Source organism: Diplotaxodon limnothrissa, linkage group LG13 (assembly GCF_057381915.1).
Source record: "Diplotaxodon limnothrissa isolate DT_005_m linkage group LG13, D_limnothrissa_male_GT1.1, whole genome shotgun sequence".
Classification (NCBI taxonomy): domain Eukaryota; kingdom Metazoa; phylum Chordata; class Actinopteri; order Cichliformes; family Cichlidae; genus Diplotaxodon; species Diplotaxodon limnothrissa.
In genome coordinates this window covers 26,887,597-26,905,240 of record NC_140608.1, presented here as the reverse complement: position 1 = coordinate 26,905,240, position 17,644 = coordinate 26,887,597, and positions in this window count along the sequence as shown.

The following is a 17,644-nucleotide window of genomic DNA, read 5'->3' as shown; positions in this document are numbered from 1 at the left end:
TTAAAAGTATTCCAATTATCTGGAATGGCCCTTTGCAACTCTTGTTGTCCTGACACTAGTTGCAGTGCAAGTAGACAGAACAGGTTAATCAAGAGCTGGCTGAAGCTTTGGACCTCTTTTTCTAGTCGGCAGCCATGGCAGCACAGCTGATCCTCTGGCATACCGCTCTGGTGTCTTTCTGGTGTCCATTGTGCTCGTCTCTCTTATGTTACTTGTATTTCAGGCCTGAAGCTCCAAATTACAGCCACCAAAATGTCCTAGTTAGTTCTTGCAGCCTTTTGTCATGCTACTCAGAAAGCCAAATTATTCAATAATTAAATCTAGCAGGGTAAACATACCAATCAATTTTTTATACAAAGAAAAAATGAAATAAAACAAGCAGAAAACCTAAACCACTAAAATCAACAAAATAAACATGCAAAACACATTAAACCAAGTATTCTGCCTGGTGATGAGTACTGATTCCAGTACTTTTCTGCACAGTTTTAATTCTGCACACTTTTTCTACAAGCTGCATGAGGTAATGGAGGGCCCACTCCCGTTAAGAGATCTGACTGGGCAGTGCAGCTTCAGTTATGAAAATAAACGAATGCGCAGCAACCCTTCAGGCCGGCCCATTGGCCCAAAAATGAAAAGTGCCCAGCATGCCAGATCACCAGTCTAGCCCATATCTCCAGCATGTATTTAGTTCTATGGATTTATAAATTGAATTGTTTTTCCCTGTTAATTCTGACAAACTTCTTAAGCATTTCCCTTTTGCTTTGCAGTTGACATGAATAATAAATTCTGCCATGGCCTTTCTGAGCTCTTTCACAACCTTATTTCTCAGTATAATAAATAAAAGCCTACCATTTTGTGCTTTATTCTAAAGAGGTACCTTAGAGCATGGTCCTTTGGTTTTATAAGTGAAAGTACATTTCCATTAAAGCAAGGCAAAAAGTCTTTTTGGCCTGTTTTACTTTTCATTTTTCAAAAAAAAAAAAAAAATCTATGTATAGTTCTCTGAAGTACATGAAAGCATTATAGCTATTATCCAGGCTTTTTGCAAAAAAATCACTACAGTTTATTTCATTGATTTCCAGACTGTAAAAGCCAAGTCAACGAGAGTTTCTGAGATTCTAGTTGATCCTTCAATAACCTGTTGGAAATAAAAGTTGCTTGTTACCCTTTTTAATGCTTTTCACTTTAGTGTATTATTTCTAATGTAAATTGCAGTCCCCAAATAAAATGGCCTAATTATTGTTACCACGGTCTTTAATATTCACTTTGTCATAAAACACTGCAGATGGTAGTCTATATGTTCCAATTATAGTGGAGGCCATTTGAGCTGAGAGTGTTAATTTGAGTCAGTAACACATGACTAATTAATCTGTTTACAGCTATTCTTAACATAGAAAAGCACAGCCTGCCCTGACCATCAGAACATATTGCAACCTTGCACATTTAATATGTCAGCTGTGGAGTTTTCATGTAGTCGTGTTTCTAAGAACCACAAATTAAAAGAAAAATCCAAATGTGGTTCATACATACAGTAAGATGTTGTAGTGTTTCAGTTTAGGAATGGAGCTTCATATTTATAAATAGTCCTCTTTCTTATTTGCCATCAAGGCTGGACTGGGACAAAAAATCGGCCCAGGCATTTTGACTAGAGACCGGCCCACCAGGATAAAGATTGAAAATGTGACGTCATTCAGGGGTAAAACCGCAAAGGATTCTGGGAACTTGTGGCAAGAGGTACTAGCGCACGCAGGCTTTCAATTGAACTCAGTTACACAGCGATTAAAAAGAAACACAAAAAATGGCAAGAAGCTGTTGTATTATTAACTGCAACAGCCGGTCGCATGACAGCCACGGGAAGCCGATCGTTTTTTTTTTATCGGATTACGTCGTTGAAGAGAAATTTTTTTAAGCCATGTTTCCGAAGTAAGAGCCGACGACGGATGGTGTGGATATACCAAATATAACGTCCCAGAACACTCCAGCTCACAGGTTAGTCTGCTCCAAGCATTTACACAAAGGTCAGTCTGCTGTTGTAGTTAATGCGTCATTTTTCTTAACATAATTGGTGATATAGGTTACAAGCAAGTTTGGCGCTGAACAGAAATTGTCGCGCTATGATCCTTTGTTTATTGTGCATAAATAGTGAATTGTCCTGACACAATATTGCGTTTCACTCCTGTTATTATGGTACATTGACAAAAACATATACTTTTATTCACAGGATAAAACAGTTGTTTTGTATCACTAATTGTCCAGTACGATTACAGCATACAGTATTATTGTCACTGCTACATTTCTGTGATGAACCAGAAATTATTTCCACTACTAATTAATTACCGTTGAGCTCAAAGGTTACATTAATAAACTGTTAACGAATGTGTATTTATGACGACGATTTGTGAGACTGGTAAACTTACCTTTGTTCGTACGATGGTCTTTCGTTCTACACGGTGCGTTTCAAGGTCCTGTACCCATCCGTCGGTAAACTGTACCTGGGCTTGTTGCAGTGACCTGAAGTTACTAAACTTCATGAGTGTATGCACTCACTCCAAGAACCGTATGATTATAAATCTGAGCGTGGTGAAAGTTGGGCAGCACGCTAACGTCTTTTGTCCCTCTGCGTGCTCGTAAGGGTAACCCTTTCACACCTTTGATTTTTTTCCTCGTATCTTTTCTTTGTCTTTTCGTCGAGTCTGTCTTTGTACGGACCGGCATTGTTCTCCTTTTGTTTTGTACATACCTTTTTTGTGCGGCAAAGAAAAAACAAGAATTTATTGGAATCGAAGAATGAACGTTTTGCGGTGCTGCAAATGCTTGCATTTGATGCGGTACTTGGATTGTTTTGCCACGAGTTCCCGGCATGCAATGCGCGAAAATCACGTGATTGCTAAACAAGGGGGCGGGTGCATTCAGCCTCCTCGGCTGTAATTGGTCCAGCCCAGAGTCGATCATGACCAATTGGCCAATCCAACACCTTTCATTATATATACCCTTCCTAAAAAAAAAAAAAAAAAACATCGGCCCATAAAAACAAAAAATCGCCAGCGGCCCACCGGGCAAATGCCCGGTATGCCCGATGGCCAGTCCAGCTATGTTTGCCATGGAAGGTGGCAACATCGTCAATTTATGGCCCCACAAATATTTACATCCACTCTTCTGTTAGGAGAGGGAACAGAAAGAGGTTTTCACCCACTGCAAATGTACTCCAGTGGATTCCTCCAAAATCACAACTGAATGTCGCAGGATGCAGATGCCGTATGTGTCAGGGGAAATGGGATTGGTGGACCAGAATAGGGAAGGGACTGGGACAGTTCACTGGGAACGAGAGAAATGTGAATTAAAAGCCAGCAAAGATTATTTTAAAAACACAGTATGAAAAAAAAACATGGCTGCAGGGACTTTAGGTCATTGCTCTGTGATTTGTCATTTATATTTGTTTATTTGCTTATTATAAAGTTTTATGTGACGTGGCTTGGCACTGCGGATGAAAATTAGCAGCTTCAGTAAAACATTGCATTTCCCCACTTTACATGTTTGATTACTGCTTAATATTGATGATCATTAACATGTATTGCCCATCGTAAAATAAAAATAAAAACCCACTGGCTGAAATTCTCCCACAGACTGTGGATTCCCTTTGGATGCCACTGATAATCAGAAACAGAGGACAAGCTTGTTGATGCTATTTGAGGGCATTTGGAGGTGTTTGGTTCAAATTTGCTTTTAAAGAAAGACAAGAAAAAGGAGAGAGCTTGGAGAAAAGTTCTGGTAAGTTGTGGAAATCTGTCACTATAACTTTTTTCCAGTTATCAGCACTTCTTCATGTCCCAGTGGACTGAATTTACCCAAATAAAAACATGCGAAAATTCCCTTTGCATTTGGTGTGAACGCGCCATTAAGATTCAAATTAATGGATGGCGGTGCTTTATGCTGCACTATTGTGGCTGGTTGTAATCAGTGTGGAGTCCAGGACTGAGGTGAGAGCACTTTAATAGACTCTCAGCATCAGTGTTTAGTACTGTTTTATTATTGTTAAAGCATTACAGACACACACACACGCAGAGTATCATTTGCAGCTAGAGTTAAAGAAGTTCTCTTGATTCCCTCAATGCTCCCCGGAGAGGTTTGAATTAGGACAAAACAGGAATTTATTTTTAGTCTCCTTCCACTTTTTCTCTGTGCTCCTGTTCTTCTGCTTTTCTTTTCTCCGCCTCATCTCTCCTGCCCAGTCTTGGTTCCTTCTTCCTCATAATGTTCTCTAAAATATCCTTTTTTATACTCTTCTTCCGCCCCTCTTTCCCTCATTCCCTCTCGACCCCACTCGTCATGAGAACATCTGGAGGTGTCATTAAAAAAACCCTGTTCCTTCAGGAGTACACACACTCTCTCACACACACACACAGATCAGCATGGACACACATTACTTCTAGTGACATTACTGTAATGTTATTTTTATGCGAATTCAACATAAAATTGGCGGGGGAGAACAGAAAAGACAGAAAGGAACATTGAGAAGTTAAGAAAAAACACAAAACCAAAGGGACACAAGGAGCACAGAGCAATCTTTCATTTATTCAATTAGCTAACGAGGTGAGGGAGCCAGGCGCCGACAGAGGATTGATAGAGGGGAAAAACTTCTCTCAGCAGGCGACGCTTACTCAGGACTTTTACTCCTGTCTCTCTTTAATTCTCTCCGTCTTCTCCTTTTTTCAGAGGAGAATTTTGGCAGGAGAAAGAAGGGAGGAGACTGTGAGGATGACCTTGAGCAGCTGTTCTGTGTCTTGGGAGGAATAACAGGGAGCAGATGAAGACAAAAAGAAAAAAAACCAGAAACACGTGAAATGTTTTTGAATCAATACTTTATTTTATTTTTAAATCCTTACTTTTACTTTTCAGACTTTAAGAACGTTTAACAGATTATTTATTTATTTGGCAAACATTTCAAGAAAAATGTATAATGTTGTGTTGATGTTGTATCAGCAACTTTTTCCATCACCTCCCTTGTAAACATCGAGCCTAGAGTGACTGTCTCCTCAAATATTGAATATTGATCGGACAGTTATGTGGTAAATATTGAGAATACTTTATGATATCATGAATAACTTTCAGGCAAGGTTACATGCGATTCACACTCTAGGCTTTTAAATCTTTCTCATTGATACTCTGAGAAACCGCTTGGAAACAGTGGTGAGAGAAAACTGGCATTCAAGCAGGAAGAAAGTTGAACATGGCTGCAGTGGCTTCAAAATATTTTAGTGGTGAAGTTGCAGAGTGAAATAAATTGAAATTTGTTGGCTTCTGGTAGAGTTTTCCTTTAAACAGCCCAACAGAGTGATTCAGCTCCACTGCCAGGTGGATAGATACAAAAGCTATCACTCTCTATAAGACTCTCTTGCATCTGGAAGAGAATCAGTAGGGTCAGGTAGTAATGATATATATTGTTTATTATCAGTTTAAATCCTATTATTATCATTATTATTATTTCAGCTACTGTATTAAAAGAATTTCCAAAGTAGCTAAATGTATTTTTTACCATATCGTATGAACACAACACACAGTTAGAAGAAAACAAGGAATTTAAAGAAGCTTTAGCAAGCAGCCCATCCCTTCTGCTGACCATAAATATCACAGCACAATATCAAGGCACTGATGACAATGTTTTTTCTTTTTTCACTAAATAAAATAGAATTTCTCTGTGTAGTCTGTTTTTAATTTGCCCTCGGAGAATGCAGATACCTCCTGCCTCCAGTCTTCATACTAAGGTAAACTGATTGCTTCTGGACAACACAATCTATCACTCAGCAACAAGGTGAAGAAGAATCTAGCATTTACCTACTGTGGTTTTGTTAGCATGTCATCATAAGCAATAAAGGCTTAGACGAGCTAACACTGCAGCTTACACAATCAAGTAAAAACACGCAGTGGTCACTGATAAGTACCTAACTGACTGTCAAAAGGTGGACTGTGTCTTCCTGGCTGACGAATGTCAAATGCAGCTTTTTTTAGCCACAGTCCAGTGCTTGGAGAGTGACATGCTGATCCCTGGCCCAGGTTCACGCTCTGACATTAAGCTTGACATTTCAGAAGGATGTCAGCTTCCATCGCTAGTAAAGGTCAGCACTGCTGTCCTGTCAGCAGAAGGTCATAAACTCTGACCCCAACGAAGAATCTCTGTATTTTTACGTACGTCGAAATGGTGATTAAGAGCATAATGAATGGCTTTTCCAAACATCTGCATTGAGCAAGCCTTACGTACACACTTACACTTATACACACACATGTGGTCCCAGTGACCTTGAGGGGTGTTAGATTTGGGTCAGGATCAGTAAGTGTCTCACAGCCCATCTGTGCCACTCTGGAAACAGTTCCAAGTGAGTCCACTGGGAGAGAGGCCACCTTTGCTGGTGTGGCAGCATAAACCAGCAGTAATTTTAAAGAGAGACAGAGAGGGAGAGAAGACACAGTTGGATTCACAATGGATGAAAGAGACTGGAAAGTAATTACAGTGGTTGAATGTAATCAAGAAAAATGTCCTTAAGTGCTGCATGAAGTATCATTTTGAAGTACTGTTATTTCACTATTTTATTCTTCATCATATGTCTGAAATTGTTTGGCTTTAGACGTATTATGAGAAAGAAGCCTGTAATTGTGTGTTTACTGCAACTGTGTCAAGTTTAAGAAAGAAAACAGACATTTCCTCTGTGAAGTCCAAAGATAGTTCAGAGAACACTTGGTAAACGCTGTTTAGAAGCACTACTTTCATTTCATCATTAGATGTCAGGATATGGCAGATTGCAGTCAACTGAATTCAGTTTTCTTACATCTCCCAATTCAAGCACATAATCCTAGCTGGCCACTGTAGGAGAAACAGCTCTGGTGACCATTGAGCATTAGTGAGTACAGACCAGGTGTCCACGTCCAGTTACTCTAGAGGAAACTGTAAAACTCTGTGAAAGGAGTTTGATAGCCATCAATTAGTCAGTGAAGCTCGCTTCTGTCCTGTCATTAGCTTGCATAATCTTAGTTTACAACAAGCTTCTGTTGTTTAACCAGCTCCTTGTCAGCTATCCGGAGACAGGAGGGTGCTGTGTTTAATCTGCTGACAATATCGTGAATAAATAAACACGGTGTTGCACGTTTTCATGTGTTGGAACTCTGAATATGGTTCCGGATACGAGACTTGTGGTTGGGAAGAAGAGAAAAGACATAATGAGGTGAAGATGATAACATGTATACATAAAACCTGTTAAATGGTCAAATATAGTCTGAGAGAGCTATTTGTAGTCTTTAAATTAAAAGTAACTTTTAAGGTGTATTGTGGACATTCTCTAGACACATATAGAAAATACGATTAGTTCAAAATAGCAATGTACATCTTGGCCAATCTTTTTAATTGAAGTTAATTGAACCATTTTTGTTGGAAGATGTAATTACACACTAATCAGTCTATATTTATAAGTACAACATTCCTTTTCTTTTAAATGACTTACTGTACTTTTAAGAATGCACTAGTGGTATTAAGGAAGTTAGAAGCAACACACACATTTGAATCAAACAAAGCCAAAAATAGTTTGCTATCTGTGTACTTCTAAAAGTCTTTTGTTGGCTAAAAGCTAACATCAGGGTCCTTATAGCTCATAAAAGTAATGTAATATCTTGTGATAATAATGTTAATATTTATATTAACTTGTTTACACTGGATTAGTCTGGTAGTTGACTGAGATTTGCTAATTAGTCAAGATATTTGCAGAAAAGCCTACTTGTTCATAAGAAAAAGTGCTAATAGTTTTTTCACATGATTTTTACAACTTTTATTAGGAAGACACTCAGGGATCGCTACAATTAGAATTAGCTAATGATTGGGAACTATCCTCTGGGGACAGTGAATGAGTGAACAAAATGTGCTAATTCATTGTGCAGGTGTTGAGTTATTTCAGCAGTATCTGCTGTTGTAGACCTTATTTTTCTTTATTATATAATGCAGTCAGAGGAGACAGAGATTGAAAGACACACAACAAAGAAACCTCAGGTCATAGTCAAACCCAGGCTTTTGTATTTAGCCTTAAGGCACAGTCGCCTACTCAACCGGTGAGCTAAACTTGTGCCCACACACTCCTTGGTCACCGTGCAGACCTTCTAACATTGTGTATGCCCCACAAATTAGCCCCACGCAACCATCCCCGCTCTTTCTAAACCTCAAGTTCAGAGCTGCACTCAGGTCCCAGTGAATAGTTGCAAAATTTGAGGCAGATCGCATGAACAGCTGTCAAGATAGCTGAAGAACAGACAGACATCAAAAGCTTCAACGTGCTGGATCTGACGCAACTAAGTGAAGCAACAAAGGATATATGTGACTCGACCAATACGTTTTTGGTGACCATTAAGTTACGTATACAATGTAACATGTAATTCTAGATGTTTGATATTATAACATATTATTCTATATCAGTTTGACAATAGATGACTGAAGTTGTTGTTATAGCACAGAATTACAAGTGGAAAACGTCCCAATTACACCAAAAAAAGCTAACTTAAAAACTCACGTGGAGCTAAATCAGCAACTTATGTGAACTTGACAATGCAGTGAAGTTGAGCACAGCAGGGTTCAAAACTGCTTCACGTGACTGCTATCCAGGTGCATCATGGGAAATTGGCGGTTAACAACATGTTCACTTTACTTGGACGTTTTCTAATCATCTTCATTGGAATCTACTTTCAAGGTGAGTAACATTGATTATAACTATAAGGAAAGAGAGCTACAAAAGTTAGAATAAGTTTTAAATCTATGGCGTGATGTGTGTTTTTCTCTTTTACCGAAATGTTTGCTTTAGCAGATGTTACTTTAGCCCAGTGGTTCAAAAACTTTTTTTGCTGGGCCCCCTTTGTTTTACATGAAAAATGTTCGCGCACACGCACAAACACATCCTCCAACCACACACACCCATATTTTGCACTATTGCGGTTTATTTCACACCTCAAACATTTAGTAAACAATTAATTAAATACATGTAATCTGCAATAAATTACAGGTAGTACGAAAATAAACTACTAACTCTTTTACGCTACGTCCACACCTACACGGGTATTTTTGAAAACGCAGCTGTGTCGTCCACACAATAAACGGCGTTTTGAATCACCAAAAACTGAGATTTTTTTAAACTCCTTTTTTGCGTTTAACGTGTGGACGAGGAATACAGAGTTTGCCACACAACATCAAAGGTATGTGCCTTCCCATATGGAAAAGATATATATAAATCTTATAAAGTTTGTATCTGTCTTGTGTGAAACTTGTATGAAAAGCATATAAGAGTGAAAACAGATATAAGATCCCTTGAAAAATTATATAATGAAACTTGTATGTTTTGGATACTTACTAAAACAATGTATGAAAGTAATGAGAAAGTGGCCACTTTCATGAGTAAATCATGTAAGCCTTATATGATTTACTCATGAAAGTGGCCACTTTCATGAGTAATCACATATAAGTTTTTACTATTTCTTTTCCATATGGGTTTTTTCACGTCACGCTGTGCGCCACGTTATTGTTTACATGAGATGAATTGCAGAATGGCAGATAGTCAGATTAACAGTATTTTGTCTCTATCTTCAGGTTTTACACGCTTACATACACACATGCAGTTACTGTCCCTCTATTTAGAAAGGCAGAGGCGTCAAGGTGTAATTATTTTACATGTAGTTGTTTTTTTCCTGTGTAATAATATTCAACATTACTATCAATACATTTTTCAAAAAATGTCTCTCTGTGTAAAATGGGTTCAAAAACATAAACAACTGTGGGATACTGTTTGTCCATGATTTAGACAGGGGGAACAAATCGTGGCAGGATCAGCCTGATATTATTTGTATCCCACTGTAACGTTACTGTATAAAGAGCTAACATCTCCAAAATGTCAGGAGTAGTTAGTCATTACAAGAAGTGTTTGTGAACTAAAAATCAAGAATGTGGGATCCTGTTTGTCCGTGATTTGAACAGCCCAGCGGTGCTCCCGACGAAGGGAAAACCAATTCTGCAGGGAGACCTCGGCACTTGTGCAGGTGAAGCCAGAGGGAAGATTTGCTTCACCATATTTTCTAGTCTTTGGCTTAAAATGAAGTTGGTTTGGAAACATATTCAGCGATGCTTCATCTCCTGCTTTGCGTTTGTGTGGGAGCCCCGTGCTAGCAGTGTCCAAGCGTTGTTTTTTTTTTTTTCCCTTTTCACACCGCCCCCCCCCCCCCCCCCCCCCCCCCGCCTGCAATGGCTCTGCACCCCCCCTAGGGGGCGGGCCCCACACTTTGGGAAGGTCTGCTTTAGCTAATGAGGTCCAGCTTGTGTGTCATGACCAAACTTAACCTAATAAACTGAAATATGGCATTTTTTGTGGTTTTAATGTAGCACAGACCAAATCAAAAGTATTGTTCCGCTAGCTTTAAGGTTGCACATTCAACCACTGTTGCGATATTAGTAAGCTAACTCAGCTAATTAATAAAGCTTATTTCATATTGTCTCTGTACTTGTAAATTTCTTTCAAGTTCACAGGCTGTTGTATTTTGGTGGAAGTTCATTTTGCCAATATTTACAATAAGTGAGTGGGTTCAAAAAACTTTTTGGCAGGGCTGCTATGCTTGTTGTCATCTGTTTACCTCTATGTAATCACTTAAGTTTACTTATTGTTTATTTACTGCTGCATGCTAAGCTGCAAGAGTGCACTGATGATTGAGACAAAATATAGACTACAAACCAGCGTTATATTAGTTTTTATCAGATAGTCATCCAGCGCGTTTATTTCTTGCAGTAATGATATTCTGCAATTATTTCTTTCCATTATGCTTAACATCAGCTCCATTTTGACTTATTTTTGAACTCTTGTGATCAGTATAACGAAATTGTGTGTGAGTTTCCGTACTAAAAGAGCTGTAGTGATAAAATAATTGGCATCATAGACGAATATTTTTGTCCAAATCCCTCAGGTTGTTTCTGATTTTTATTTTTATTTTTCTTTCTTTCTTTTTTTTTGGTGGTGGTGGGATAATTTAGCTTTTAATTTAACTGCATTCCCCGTGTTGTAACAAAAATAAAATTGTTTATAGGTGTCAGAAAATGATATGCAAACACGCGCATATATGGCGAGAACAATATAATTATAATATATATATATATATATTTTTTTTTTTTCTTCTTTTAGGTCTGTGAAGCCAAACTTGAGGCTGGGTATTTATTTTTGTCAGTGGAGTCAAATGTAAGGTAAGTTACCTTTTGTGTATTTTTTTCATACCGGAAACACCAAAGATTATATTGTAATTTAATAGCTCTGTAGAACAAATTATATAAAGATTGTAGTGTCAGGGTACTTCTTAAGAAGTAATATAGCGCTATTGATGATCACATAAACTAAATATTCAGATGTGATACAAACAAATGATTCATTAACAAAAGCAATGGAGCAGACTGTTTAGGCTCTTGTGGTTGTAATAGCATCTATAACTGAAGGTTTGTCATTAATTTATTTTCACAGGTCTAGATGATCACATCTGTTTTTGTCATTTAAATGAGGTGGACTTCCAAACATTGCGTTTTTTTTTGTGGAAATTGCTGTCCACTACCTGCATATACACAGAATGTGCACAGTATTTCAGATCTAAAAAATGCCTTAGAGGTTAATTTAAGAGCTCATGGGGTCACAGAAGGAGTATGTAATGGACTTGCTGGCTTTATTGTAAAAAGCCTGTTGTGTAACTTTAGTGAGGCAGTTGGACTAAAGCAATATGTTGTTCATCAAGGTAAACATCTGAGGAATAAGGAAATTGTTACTTGTCCTTTTGATCAGTGTTCTTTTACATCCACATTTACTCCAGTTTTACATCACATTAGAGTTGTTTTCACACTCATTCTGCTTTAAAATATTTCAAGATAGATAGAGATATTGTTCTCTGAATGACAGGTAAAATGCGTCTTTTTGTTTGTTTGCTTTTGTATGTGTGTGCGTTTTCTCTAATGGTTCTCAGATGACGGTTTGCTTAAATTTAGGTCTCAAAGCATTTTAAAAAAATTCTGCCTGTACTCCCCACGCCTCTTCTTTCATTGCTCAGGCTGAAGCAGAATTTGGCCGTCTTACATCTGTTGACCTGAAAGGGTCCCTCTTTGCTGGGCTTGACCAATATGGAGAGTTTCATGGAGCTGTACAAAACCGAGAGTGGCATAGCAACTAGGCTCATAAAATGCCTCGATGATGATGTAAGTGTTCAACTGCTAAATGTTCTCCTTCAAGTTTTAGGTTATCCATTTCAACTGATGAACTCATTCAAAGAAAGCTGATAAGTCTGTCATCATATTTCACAACTGGACATTTAGTGTGTTAACGTTTACAGAATCTGTGTATATTGGTGGAAGGTTGGATATCATATTCTACTTGAATGCGCTGATCAGCCTGACTCAAATTAAAAGATATTAAAACATTAAAAGGCAGGTGTAACTGACCCAGTTATCTCCATTGATACTCATATATTGATGAAATTATGTAGCAAGAAGCTGTGAATTTGGAGCTGCCTACATGCTTCATAAACACTGTTTAAAAAGTATTTTGTTTTCTTTTTCACTTCTTTGACCAGAGCTCTACACAAAGGAAGAAGACAGAGGACCTCATTTTCTCAAGAAAGATCCCTCAAACACTTTCAAGACTGTGAAAGTTAGCATTGTTACTTTTAGTTAATTCTATATTTACAGCACCACAGTGGATTTTAAATCAAACAATCCAGATGTGAGTGAAGTGCAGACTTTCAGCCTTAACTCAAAGGGTTAACTCCCTCCTCCCTGTAAATGCCACATGACAACATGTATACTTTTCCTCACCAAATGTATTATTACGACTTCTGTGACACTGGATTTGGTCTGGGTTTCAGAAAAACTAACTGGGAAGCTAGCATTGATATTGTTAGTTTCTTGTGTTTAGTCATGTCTTCCCCAGGGTCTTTGACATTTCGCTGCTGTACTGTTCACTACAGCTTTGCGTTTGATTTCTGACATTGTATATAGTAATGGCAGAGATATTAGGATATATAAGGGGTTGCAGTGGCTGCTACAGCCCTGACCCCCATCACCTCATCCCCCATCACACTGAACACTGGTGCTCCACAGGGGTGTGTACTGAGCCCTCTCCTGTACTCTCTCTACACCTACGACTGCACGGCCACTAACAACTCCAACATCATTGTGAAGTTTGCGGACGACACTACAGTGGTGGGTCTTATCACCAAAGGTGATGAGGGAGGAGGTCAGCGAACTGACCCACTAGTGTCAAGACAACCATCTTACTCTCAACGTCGCAAAGACAAAGGAGTTGATAGTGGCTATCGCGGAGCTTCCACAGATTCAGTAACATTAGCAAGTGGTGGAGGCCAGCAGGTGGATGAGAGAAAGGGGAGGCAAGAGGAGAGACCCGAAGCGGCTGCCAGTCCGAGTGTCAAGTGAACTGAAGTTCAGGTAAGAAGTTATGACCTGCAGTCCATCTGGGTCAGATATAAAACAAGTTTAGGTGGAGTTTATTTTCGTTGTGCTGACTTTTTCGTACTGGGTACTAGCTAGCATGACGGGGTTTCTATACAGCTGGGTGGGTGCTATGTTACTGATGTTGAACTTTATTTTGTTCATACAGTTAATTATTAGAGTTGCCAACCGTCCTGTAAAAAACAGAATCGTCTCGTATTCAGAGAAATTATTACGCGTTTCGTATTTAGGTGAAAAGGAACAGTTTGTCCCGGACTGCAGCTACAATGAAAAAGACACAAAGCTGGAGTTATTCTGTGTCTTTGCTGCACAGCTGCCTCTTCTTCTCTCATTCTCTCCCCTCCCTCTCCTGTTGCTACTTTAATCATGAAACTGATCAATGATCAGCTGATCGGCTTTTCCCTCTTGTTTATTTATCGTCCGCTTTGCGCCAGAAAGAGGAAACCACCGGATGTCACGTTAAACAACAGCAGCACGTTTGATCAGCTGTTGTTAGAATTTATTTAATATTACTTTCTAGTATCAGCTGATGTTTGCTGGAGCCACAGCTGTAAAGCTGGATATGTGGTGGTTTTGTCCCAGTCCAGCCCTGTATGCAGCTCATCTGCAGTCTGGTGTTACCTACATCTTCCTATTGGGAAGGCAGAATTTCTGAGTTCTGACTACAATCAAAAGCACCACATCTGCAGTTTTTGTGTTGGATATAGAAAGCGCACATGACGCTGTAACGTAGGCTAGAATCATGGCGGTGGTCAACGACGGTCCAGGCGTGGGATTTCTCTCGTGGAAATATGCGCATTATTTTTTCCTTTGGTAGGTGGCACAGTGCACTTGTGGCAAGTAAGCAAGCTAGAAAACTGGCAAAGTTATGGAAGAAACACATTAACAAGAGAATTCTGAGTAAAACCAAAGTTACTTTCCCTAGTAACTAGTTACTTTGAAAGTAACGAGTAACTTGAAGTAACTGAGTTACTTTTGATGGAAGTAACTAGTAATGTAACTAAGTTACTAATTTAAAGTAACTTACCCAACACTGCATGTACTGTACCAGTGTACCTGCACATGTGATGTGACAATAAAAGTGATTTGATTTGATTTGAGCTGTGGGGTGCAATACTTTGGTGAAATGTCTTGGACCCTGGAAAAGAGACTGTGTGGACTGGGTAAGCAATTAAAGGTTACTGGCCCAGAGTCAGAGACAGCTGGATAAAAGCAGATGTTGTCATTCAGTGCCAGTTATGCAACGTGTCCAGCCATGTCTATATGCTCTTTTTTCATGCTGTTAATATAAGAGGAAAAAATAAACTGTTATTAATTAAAGAAGCATGGTCTGTGGAGCCACAATCTGATCCTGTAGTTTAGCTCCAGTTTGCACATTTCATGTATTCTCAGTCACATTTGACTCAGAGCCCTTAGCCCAAGTAAATTTTAATTTTTGTTCACATTCTGCAATTGAAGATATGCTCTGTTATTTATGAAAATGGTCTTTGTTTAAAGCAAGAAATGGATTTGTAACATGGGGGTGCCAATCTCATTCTGAAAAAACTTCAAGAACTAATAAGTGTTACCCAAAGCCAATGACCATCATCCAAGGCATCAGTATGGCTCTTCTATGGAAAGACAGGAATCCTAAAGCACAGGGAATAGTGTGTAATTTTTTGAAATCAAGTATGTTAGATGATTGTTTGTTTGTTTTTTGTCTTTGAACCCTTTTATAGCCCACTGATATTGAAGACACATTTACTAAGAGGATGAAAGTTGGCATTGTGTTGGTGAAAGAAGAAGACATCATCCATGTGTTGGTTGTCCTTGATGCGTCAGTAATCCTGTCTAATCTGAGGGATGTCTCAAGTGCTATTTCCATGCTGATGGGCCTTCTTTTTGCTCTCAACATAGATTATCCAAATGAACTTAAGTACACCTTTGAAGTAATTCAGAACGTCCTCGTGAACACTGGTGGAAGGCAGTGCTCCTCACTTGTGCATGGTCTAAGAAACAGACTCTTGCGGAAAGCCATGCAGAACTGTAATTGTATGCTCACAGCATTAAAGACGGCGTTAAAGACAGTTTTTATTTTACTGTTTGTCTTTACATACTTGCAAGCTCTCATATTTCACTTTTGTATGTCACTAAATGACTAGACTTTACATTCCTGATTAGACAATCACTCATTTGTTCATGGTTGAAGAAACGTACTTCTGTGAACAACAATATAATGGTGGACTCTGCAAATGCTTATCTCATGCAAGTCTGTAGTTTTTCCTTTGTTTTGCAATTGAGCCGACTGAAACTGATGTTTCTGAAACTTACATATTATCAAATGTTTCAGAAGCATGCAGCACTCATTTTCAGAGCAGTTGGTTCTGTGGATTTGTTGCAGTTGTAAATGAAGACAAATACAAGAGTTTGAAGTCTTAATTGTTATAAACTGATCTCTACTGTCAATTAACAGTACAGGTGTTGTACTATTTTAATATTTCACGTTTTATGCTAACAGGTGTGACTAAGCCTGATGAGCTACATCACTGATTCTTCTGTTTCTCAGATGAGTAAGACGGCACAATAAATGTTGAATGTTTGGTGCTCATGAGTTATTGTCTTGTCATGTTCTTAAAACAAGCTTTCTGTATGAAATGATCTGATACACTTTAATTGAATCTGTGGGTTTTTATTTTTTTTGTAAACAACAGAAAATTAATTTAAATGAATGTAGACATTTAAACCTGAGATCAGAGATAAACCTAACAGGTAGTTTCGCTGAAATGGATGATGAAAAGCTCAAAGAAATACTTAAATCCAGTCAATCAACTCTGATAATTAAAATAAAACTGATTTACAAGTTCACAAGTTTACAAGACTATTAAAGCAGTTGAACTGACTAAAAAACCTCAGTCAACTAAACTAAGACAAAAGTTTAGACAACGTGTGATTTTTCATCAAGATACCATTTGGTTGTGTTACAAGGACAAACTCTATTTCTTGACTTAACTTAAAATTTTAAGGCAGCCCTTTACATCATATTTTTAAGTTGAAAGAACAAGTTATATTTTACAGTGTAGGCAATATATGTCAACTTGGTCTCACGGCCATTCATGAAATACTCATAAAACTTAATCTGTTCAATGGGTTGTTTAGATGTTAATAATGTTAATAATTGCTGTATGTGTAGCTATACAATATTTTTGCAATGTTCTCTGCTGAGAGATACTGTATATGCATATATGTACTTCAATCATTATAATAATAAGTATGTGGAAATGTTCTTACATTCCACAAAAATCAACTGCATATGCAAAATTACGATTGGATTTAAGAAATGTGCACATTGGCCTGCTTTGTTCTTACAAGTGTTTTATATTCAGTCAGAATCATTCTAAACAAATGATCGTGCAATCTGAATACAGACTAAATACCACCTTAATACTGCCATCACTGTAAAGACAAACATTTTCAGAGTTGAGAGAAGCCTGCACCTCTAAGGCAAGAAGGCATTGGAAAGTCTAGCTGAAGAAGCATAAAAGGCACAGCTTTCCAACGTGTTTCCACTGAACAATCAATCACTCTTTATTGATAGACTTTACGTCCATAGTTTATAAAATTACAATTAAAATTAAAAAAAAAACAGAGCACAGCACACAAACCTTAGTAAAAAAAATATAAAATATTTGTTACAATATAAAACTATAATATACATAAAAATGCACAATTACTTACAAGAAATTAATAAATACACAAACACTTCAACCAGCGCTTCCTCAGACTGGATGAGTTACAGGAACCACTCATTGTCGGCTCTGTGAGTGCTAAAATTATACTGAACTGACAACAGGTTTTTTTTTTGTTTGTTTGTTCTAAGGTGCAGCCACTACATTTTACAACAATGCATATAACTCCCAAGCAAAGAAACCCCTAAAATTGACTTTATTAAATTACAACAGTTTTCTTCCGCCTCTTCAACCGCTCCCTTCCTGTGACATCAGCACTAAACAGGATGCTATAAATGCAGGAAGTGAAACAGCACTTCCTCCTTTTGCTCGTGGAACACAGTGCAGCCTTACAGTACGCAGCCTTAATGGTACTCAAGGGCTGTATCCCAATTCAGGGTCTGCAGCCTTAAAGACTGCATTTTAAGGCCGATTA